This window comes from Nicotiana tomentosiformis, chromosome 1 (genome assembly GCF_000390325.3).
Source record: "Nicotiana tomentosiformis chromosome 1, ASM39032v3, whole genome shotgun sequence".
Classification (NCBI taxonomy): domain Eukaryota; kingdom Viridiplantae; phylum Streptophyta; class Magnoliopsida; order Solanales; family Solanaceae; genus Nicotiana; species Nicotiana tomentosiformis.
The window spans coordinates 99,838,391-99,845,274 of record NC_090812.1 but is presented as its reverse complement, the minus strand read 5'-3'; positions in this window follow the sequence as shown (position 1 = coordinate 99,845,274).

The following is a 6,884-nucleotide window of genomic DNA, read 5'->3' as shown; positions in this document are numbered from 1 at the left end:
ATTTTTGGATGTGCTGTATATGTGCCAGTAGCACCACCACAGCGCAGTAAGATGGGCCCCCAAAGAAGGTTAGGAATATATATTGGGTTTGAATCACCCTCTATTATTCGCTATCTTGAACCATTGATGGGAGATTTATTTACTGCTCGATTTGCAGATTGTCGATTTGATGAAACAAATTTCCCACAATTAGGGGGAGAGAAAGAGGAAATCAAAAGAGAAATTGTGTGGAAAGTTTCATCATTATCTCACTTTGATCCACGTACCCCTATATATAATCAGGAGGTCCAGAAGATCATCCATTTACAGAATATAGCAAATCAAATGCCAGACGCATTTATTGATTTGAAAAGGATAACTAAGTCACATATCCCTGCAGAGAATGTTCCTATCCGAATTGATGTCCCAGCAGGACCATCTATTAGCATGAGAGCTAGTGAACCTAAAGCACGCCTGAAGCGCGGTAGGCCTATGGGTTCTAAGGATCGAAATCCTAGAAAAAGAAAATCGACAAATGATCAAAATGATATTATGAAGAAATCAATAAACCCGAGGCTCAAGTGAGCGAGGAACTTTTAATAAGTTCTACTGGTGATGGGATTAATTTAAATCGATCTGAAATAGTGGTGGATAATATTTTTGCATATAATGTTGCACTTAACATTATGCAAGATAGTGAGGATTTTGAACCCCGATCTGTCGAAGAATGTCAACAAAGATCTGATTGGCCAAAATGGCAAGGGGCAATTCAATCAGAATTGAACGCACTTACTAAAAGAGAGGTCTTTGGACCAGTAGTCCAAACACCTGCTAGTATAAAACCAGTTGGTCATAAATGGGTTTTTGTGCGAAAAAAGAATGAGAAAAATGAAGTTGAAAGATACAAGGCTCGCCTTGTCGCACAAGGATTCTCACAACGACCTGGAGTCGATTATGAAGAAACATATTCACCCATTATGCATGCCATAACATTTCGATATCTCATCAGTTTAGCCTTACGTGAAAGGCTTGAAATACATATGATGGATGTGGTTACAGCTTATCTGTACGGGTCACTTGATAATGAGATTTACATAAAAATCCCTGAAGGATTTAAAATGCCTGAAGCATAGTCAAAATCTCGAGAAATGTACTCAATCAGATTACAAAGATCTTTGTACGGTTTAAAACAATCTGGGCGTATGTGGTATAATCGCGTCAATGAATATTTGTTGAAAGAGGGTTACATAAATGATGTTATTTGTCCATGTATTTTTATAAAGAAAATGGCATTAGAATTTGTTATACTTGCTGTTTATGTTGATGACATAAATCTTGTTGGAACTCCAGAAGAGCTCCAAAAGGCAATTAAATATCTTAAGAAAGAATTTGAGATGAAAGATCTTGGAAAGACAAAACTTTATCTTGGACTGCAAATTGAATATTTAGCAAATGGGATCTTTATGCATCAATATGCCTATACAGAAAGGGTCTTAAAACGTTTTTACATGGACAAAGCGCACCCATTGAGTACACCAATGGTTGTTCGATCACTTGAAGTGAATAAGGACCCTTTCCGACCTCTAGAAGAGGATGAGGAACTCCTGGGTCCTGAAACACCCTATCTCAGTGCAATTGGTGCACTTATGTATCTTGCTAATGCTACAAGGCCTGACATAGCATTTTTTGTTAATTTACTAGCAAGATATAGCTCTTCTCCTACACGGAGACATTGGAACGGGATTAAGCATATATTGCGATATTTAAAGGGAACTCTTGATATGAGTTTGTTTTATGCTAACAAAGATAGTGCAGATCTTGTTGGTTATGCAGATGCAGGTTATTTATCTGATCCCCATAAAGCTCGATCTCAAACCGGGTACGTGTTTACATGTGGAGGTACTGTCATATCATGGCGCTCCACAAAGCAGTCAATTGTTGCTACTTCTTCAAATCATGCTGAGATAATAGCTATTCATGAAGCAAGTAGGGAATGCGTATGGTTGAGATCAATGATTCATTTTATTCAAGAAAAATGTTATTTGGAGTGTGATAAAAGATCCACAATTTTATACGAAGACAATGCTGCATGCATAGCCCAATTGAAGGGAGGATTTATAAAAGGAGATAGAACGAAGCACATTTCACCAAAATTATTCTACACACACGATCTTCAGAAAAATGGTGACATTGATGTGCAGCAAATCCGTTCAAGTGACAATCCGGCAGATTTATTCACTAAATCTTTGCCAACTTCAACTTTTGAGAAGATGGTATACAAGATTGGAATGCGGAGACTCAAATATTTGAAACAAGGTTTTCATCAGGGGAAGTAAAATACGCGATGTACTCTTTTTTCCTTACTAAGGTTTTTTCCCACAGGGTTTTCCTTATAAGGTTTTTAATGAGGCATCTAGAAATGCGTATTACTAAATATGTGTACTTTTTTTCCTTCACTAGGATTTTTCCCACTGGGTTTTTCCTAGTAAGGTTTTAACGAGGCACAATACCTTTTAATGAACATCCAAGGGGGAGTGTTATGAAAATAATTATATTGTGGATGTTCATTTATTACTCCGCTATAGATAATCTTCCTGAAGAAGATTATCCATTTAGTACTCTGTTGAAGTTTATCTACAAGCAGCTGATGCAGGCAGGTTGCAAGCTACTCAATGAAATGATTTGCAACAGCTTCTGATTAAACAGGCAGGTTGCAAGCAGCTCATGCAGACAGCTTACAAGCAGCTAAAGAAAAACCTTGAAGCTGCTACCTGAAAAGCCTCGCAACTATTTCCTTTCTTCTATAAATAGAGGAGTTTTCAGTTCATTATGTACATGAATTTGAAGTTGAATAATATATCAGTTTCTCTCTATACTTGTCTTTACTTTACAGTCTTTATTTTATAATATTATATGTATATTCAAAATCTATCTATGTAACTCATCCAAATATTACCACACTATATTTTAGTTATTATATGTTGAATCTCAGTATTTAGTTTAAGTGTGTCCATTTGGAAAACAAAGACTATTATTCCTGTATAACAAATAAAACCTCAAACTTAGGACCCGTTTGGCCATAGATTTTGCCAAAATAAATTTGAGTTTTATTTGGCAAACACATGTTTGGCCATAGATTTTGCCTACATTTTGGCAAAATCCCAAATCCCAAATCCCAAAATCCAAAACCAGCTCAATAGTTGGTTTTGGGCCAAAATATCACTATTACATTTTTTAAAAATTGCCCTAAACTTTTATATTTTATAAAAGAGCCCACTATTTATTATTTTGTAGCAATGTTGCTTCGTCTTCTCGGTCATCTGATAGTGTATCATGTAGTTCATTATAAAAATGATAATTTTGTATCAAATTTATTTATGTTCAGGACTATGATTTGCGATAATATAATGAATGTTATTGATAATGATACTGTTGGGTATTTGTGATAGTTTTTAGAACTTGTGGGTATAAGTCATGTTTCATGTTTTTCCAAAATAAATTTGGGAAATATGTTTTGAAAACTAATATCCAAACATATTTTTATCTTCAAACCAAACTTCTCCCAAATCAGATTTTTCAGAACAAATTTGGGAATATATGGCCAAACGTTAGCTTAAAATTAGTTTATATACGTACATGGGACAATATATACGGTAAACTATGTATTAAGCATTTTGTGAAAAAACTCACTGACTGTCTTACTAAACTAAAGTACAGGGTTGCCCGGATTGTGATTAGCAATTGGTGTTATCTTCATAACAATTGCCCAAAAGAAAGTATAGATGTATTTTTCTTTCTTTTGAAATTTCATTAATCCTCTTTTTCAACGTTGTTTTTTTCTCTTTTAACTAACCAAAACTTTTATTCACGAGATTCACCTCACCCTCATAACCTTTGTGAGCTTGGTGCACAAGCTCTGTTGCTAGTTAATACAAAGTGCAGAAAAACAGAACCAACCTTCTACACAGACTACTATCTAATAGACCACCTTAAGGTAGTTCAAAATATATCTTTGAAGCTTTCATTTGTCTCATTCGAAAGGACGCCATTTCCCATCTATCCAACTGGTGCAACCCGTAGTGCCCGGGATATTTTTAGGTCTTCAGGCAATTTGCTTCCCAGTAGCTGTCCACATCCAACACCGAATACAACAGTTGAACAACCTCACCAGAATCATAACCTTTTATTTTTGTGGATGAACTCAAATTGGCTAATGCGTCTGCCTCCATATTTTCCTCTCTTGGAATTTGGATGATTGACCACTCCCTGAATCGGGCCAGTAATTCTTGAACCTTTTTCAAGTATTGTTGCAAGCGTTCCTCCTTGGTATCAAAAATTTCATATACTTGCCTCACCACCAGCTGGGAGCCGCACTTTACTTCGATGACCTCGGAGCCTAGCCCCCGAGCTAATTCAAGTCCTGCTACCAAATTCTTGTACTCGGCTTCATTGTTAGTTAATGGCACTATTCTAATGGTATGTCTCAGGGTTTCCCCAGAGGGGTGATCAATACTACCCCGAGATCATACCCTTTTACGTTGTAAGCTTCATCCATAAACAAGGTCCAAGCTCCCGATACCATTCTCGATATCAACACTGCTTCTTTAGCAACTACAACAACAACAACAAGCCGAGTGAAATCCCACAAGTAGGGTTTCGGGAGGGTAAAGTGTATGCAGACCTTACCCCTACCTAATGAAAGTAGAGAGGCTGCTTTCAAAAGTCCCTCGGCTCAAAAGAAGTGAAAATAAAGTAATAAATAGACGGTAGCAACAACCAGACTAAAATCAACACAACTTCTTTAGCAGCTACCGGACTAAAATCGGCCACAAAGTCGGCCAAAACTTGTGACTTGATCGAAGTCTTAGGCTTGTATTCAAAGTTGAATTCTCTGACTTCGACTGTCCATTTAGCCAAATGACACAACAACTTAGGTTTTATGAATGACATTTCTTAAGAGAAAGGTTGTCACAACGGCTATTGGATGACATTGAAAATAATGCCTAAGCTTTCGAGAGCCAACTACGAGAGCGAAGGCCAGCTTTTCAAGGTGCGAATATCATGGCTCCGCCCCCGATAATATTTTACTAACATAATAAACGGAAAATTGCGTACCTTCTTCTTTTCGGACCAAAACAAATCTTACCGCAACTTTCGAGACCGCCAAGTAGACCAACAGTTGCTCACCTTCTCCCAATTTTGACAACAACGGAGGGCTAGACAGGTACCTTTTTAGGACCTTCAGTGCATGTAGTCATTTCGGAGTCCATACGAAATCATTCTTCTTTTTCAAAAGTGAAAAGAAGTGATGGAACTTTTCCGAAGACCTTAAGCTGAACCTGCTTAGAGCCGCTAATACACTGTTCAACCTCTGTACTTCCTTCATACTTGTAAGCTGGTTCAGGATGTCCTCGATGGATTTTATTTTATCGAGGTTTACTTCGATTTCTCTTTGAGAGACTAGAAACCCTAAAAGCTTATCGGAACCTACTCTAAAGACACATTTCTCCGGGTTGAGCTTCATGTTGTACTTTCTTAGAATGTAAAATGCCTCTTGGAGATGTTTCACATGATCTCCTTCATTAAGAGACTTAACTAACATGTCATCAATATAAACTTCTATTGTCTTACCTATCTGTTTTTCAAACATCTTATTAACAAGCCGCTGATAAGTGGCTCCGGGATTTTAAGCCCCAAAAACATCACATTGTAGCAATATGTGCCAAAATTTGTGATGAAAGAAGTCTTCTTTTGATCTTTCGGGTCCATCCTGATTTGATTATACCCGGAATAAGCATCAAGAAAACTTATTAACTCATGTCCGGCCGTATCATCAATCATTTGATCAATTGGCAACAGGAAAGAGTTATTAGGGCATGCCTTTTTTTAAATCCTTATAATCTACACATAGTACAGGGTTGCCTTGATTGTGATTAGCAATTGGTGTTATCTTCATAACAATTTCCCAAAAGAAAGTATAGATGTATTTTTCTTTCTTTTGAAATTTCGTTAATCCTCTTTTTCAACATTTTTTTTCCCTTTTAACTAACCAAAACTTTTATTCACGAGATTCACTTGACCCTCATAACCTTTGTGAGCTTGGTGCAAAAGCTCTGTTGCTAGTTAATACAAAGTACAAAAAAACCAAACCAACCTCCTACACAGACTACTATCTAACAGACCACCTTAAGGCAGTTCAAAATATCTCTTTGAAGCTTTAATTTGTCTTATTCGAAAGGACGCCATTTTCCATCTATCCAGCTGGTGCAACCCGTAGTGCCCGGGATATTTTTAGGTCTTCAGGCAATTTGCTTTCCAATAGTCGTCCATATCCAACACCGAATACAACAGTTGAACAACCGCACTAGAATCATAACCTTTCATTTTTGTGGATGAACTCAAATTGGCTAATGCGTCTGCCTTCACATTTTCCTCTCTTGGAATTTGGATGATTGACCACTCCCTGAATCGGGCCAGTAATTCTTGAACCTTGTTCAAGTATTGTTGTAAGCGTTCCTCCTTGGTATCGAAAATTCCATATACTTGGATCACCACCAGCTAGGAGCCGCACTTTACTTCGATGACCTCGGAGCCTAGCCCGCGAGCTAATTCAAGTCCTGTAAACACATTCTCGTACTAGGCTTCATTGTTAGTTAATGGCACTGTTGTAATGGCATGTCTCAGGATTTCCCGAGAGGGGTGATCAATACAACCCCAAGATCAGACCCGTTTACATTGTAAGCTTCATCCATAAACAAGGTCTAAACTCCTGATACCATTCTCGATATCAACACTGCGTCTTTAGCAACTACAATAATAACAACAACAACAACAACAAGCCTAGTGAAATCCCACAAGTGGAGTTTGGGGAGGGTAAAGTGTAATCAGACCTTACCCCTACCTAA